The following is a 3,184-nucleotide window of genomic DNA, read 5'->3' as shown; positions in this document are numbered from 1 at the left end:
ATAAGATGCTTTCATGACCTATCTGAAGACAATATTTTGATGGCTTTCCCTAAACTGTAACATTGGGAAAGAAAAAGATACCGCATTGATAAAACTTCTCTGTTGAAGAATTCCTGGCATTGCTGAATTGATAGGAATGTTATTTTAAATGTGAAATAAAATACATTTGTTTATTTAAAAATGTCTTCAGAAAGCAAATATTTTCTTAAAAACATACATATGTAATCCATACTATTTTAAATACTTGTAAACTCTTTAAAGTTTCCCAAAAAGGAATTAGAAAGGGATATTTAATAATGAAGGTAAGTTTAAGTCTTTTTTATATCATTTATATCATTTACCAAACTTCTGCAGGATAGTTAGGTTACTTCCAAGATGGACAGTTTACTACCTTCTTAACTGTGTAAATAATAAAACAAACAAAAAAATATTTATTAATCAGGTCAATGATAGTTTAATATTTTAAAAGCAAACTTTTAAATTTTTATGTTTTGTCAATATGTAGTTCACACTCTGTATTTTAGGTGTGATATTTTAAATCCAAAATCCATTTTATGATATTTATTAATTTGTATCTTGTATATAAATAAAATAAATGTATATTAGTGAAATAGTTTAGGAATTTCAAAAATTTACTTATACCAAAACCACACAACTTATTATATGCAACACATGGCCATTAACATTACAGTTTTTGGCCTTTTTATAAGGTAGCTTACATAAAAAGAAAGTTGCTTATTCCTTGTCTGTCCTAATCTATGAAGTGTTGTAATCAACAGACCCCATCCCATAGGTTTTCACTGTGTATTTAAAGCATACTTGATACCTCCCTTCATGAAAGGTGAACAAACCTGAAATTCCCACCTAGAAAAAAAATGTTAACTCAGAATTATCAAATCCTGAAGTTTAGGCAGATGGACACCAGAAATGGATTATGGGCAACTCTTAAATCATTCACCTAACTACATAGTATAGGAAGTTACAGTGTTGGCCGAAAGAAGACACAGATTTCTCACTAAATTTTGTTTCCAAGGGTTTCAAAATTCTGTGACAGATTTTTGATCATGTTTTTATTAAAAAGTATTGACTTTAAAGACTAATAACTTAAAGCCACCACACACACACACACACACACATACACACACAAATGATCGACAAAATGTTCCCCTTTCCTTCTGAAGGTTTTTCAATGTATTGTTATTATTTCATTAACTAGTCATTTACTATTCAACTTAAATCACCAGTTGATACAGACAGTTCTGAGATGGGTCTTCTACCTGCCATCCTAATCTTCTAGATTAGGGTGGCAGGTATTATGGATAGTATTCATCCTGAGCTTTCTGGGCAGACATGGTGACCTTGCCAGCTCCAGCAGCCTCCTTTTCCACTATTTTGATGACACCCACAGCAACTGCCCATCTCATGTCATGAACAGCAAAACGATCCAGAGGAGGATTATCAGAGAAGCTCTCAACACACATGGGCTTGCCAGGAACTATTTCTATGATGGCAGCATCACCAGGTCTCAAAAATTGGGGGCCATCTTCCAGTTTCTCCAAATAGCAATCAATCTTTTCCTTCAGCTCAGCAAACCTGCAAGTAGTGTGAGCTGTGTGACATCCTGCACAGGTCCATAGCCAGCATTGATTTGCCCTGGGTGGTTCAGGATAATCACCTGAGGCTTGAAGTCAGCTGCTTCCATTGCTGTGTCACCGTTGCTGTCACCAGCCACATTGTCAGAATGAATATATTTGAGAGACACATTCTTGACATTGAAGCCCATATGGAAGAGCTTCACTCAAAACTTCATGGTGCATTTTAACAAACTTGACTTCAGTTGTAACATTGACTGGAGCATAGATGACCACCATGCCTGGTTTGAGAACACCAGTCTCCACCTGTCCCACAGGGATAATACCAACATGAACAATTTTGTAGATGTCCTAGAGGACAGCCAAAGGGCTGATCAGTTAGATGAGTTGGTAGCAAAATGCAACCCAGAGCTTCAAGCAGCATGGTTCCATGGGCATTGCCATCTTTATGGGTTAATTTCGATCCCTTAAACCACCACAGTTTAGCATTTGGCTCCAGCACGCTGTCATCGTTTCAACCCAAAATTAACACAAATGCTACTATGTTAGGGTTGAGCCAATTTTTTAAATGTAGGTGCTGACATTTTTTTTTTTTTTTTGCTGTACACGGGCCTCTCACTGTTGTGGCCTCTCCCGTTGTGGATCACAGGCTCCAGACGCGCAGGCTCAGAGGCCATGGCTCACGGGCCCAGCTGCTCTGCGGCATGTGGGATCTTCCCGGACCGGGGCACGAACCCATCTCCCCTGCATCGGCAGGCTGACTCTCAACCACTGCACCACCAGGGAAGTCCCGCTGACTTTTTAACAATATCCTTGTACAACTTCTGGCTGAAAGAATCTATTTTGTTAATATCAACATTTAGTTGTTTCATACCCAATGTGTAGGTCAGAAGGGCATGCTTCCAGGTCTGCTTGTTCTTGGATAAACCTGTTTCAAATTCACTAATACCAGCAGCAACAATCAAAACAGTAAAATCAGCCTGTGATGTGCCTGTGATCATGTTTTTGATTAAGTCTCTGTGTCCTGGGGCATCAGTGATGTTCAAATAATACTTTTAGGTCTCAAATTCTCACAGGGAGATATCAATGGTGATATGACATTCATGTTCAGCCTTCAGTTTATCCAAGATGCAGGTATCCTTGAAGGAGCCATTTCCCATCTCAGCAGCATCCTTCTCAAACTTATTGATGGTTCTTTTGTTGATCCACCACATTTGTAGATCCGATGTCCAGCAGTGGTCTACTTGCCCCAATGTAAGTGTCCAACTATAATGATGTTGATATGAATTTTTTTCTTTCCCATTTTAGCTTAGATTTAGTGGTGATTTCACAACATCTGTCTGGTGATAAAATTGTTGTAAAAAAGCTGTGAAGGAAATCTTTACAATCTTGGATTCCACCCACAGTCTTCAAATGATATATGTAACACATGATTTTACACATAAACATGAAATTAGCTTTTACCTTGTCTGTGGCTGTTCAGTCTTATTACCTGAGAAGTCTGGAACCATGGTACTAAACTTGACCAAGAATATACTAAATAGTAGGACAACTTATCTGACAAATTATCCCCACAGAGGTCACCCTGTACT

At 37.8% G+C, this 3,184-nt stretch overlaps 1 pseudogene; it reads right to left on the bottom strand.

Annotated features, from left to right (window-relative positions):
• Positions 1-1,313: 1,313 nt before the first annotated feature.
• LOC132424348 (elongation factor 1-alpha 1 pseudogene) lies at positions 1,314-2,895 on the bottom strand (annotated as a pseudogene).
• Between the last annotated feature and the right edge of the window lie 289 nt (positions 2,896-3,184).

This window comes from Delphinus delphis, chromosome 4, assembly GCF_949987515.2.
Source record: "Delphinus delphis chromosome 4, mDelDel1.2, whole genome shotgun sequence".
Lineage (NCBI taxonomy): Eukaryota > Metazoa > Chordata > Mammalia > Artiodactyla > Delphinidae > Delphinus > Delphinus delphis.
Note: the sequence above shows the minus strand (reverse complement) of the source record. Positions and strands in the feature narration are given on the sequence as shown.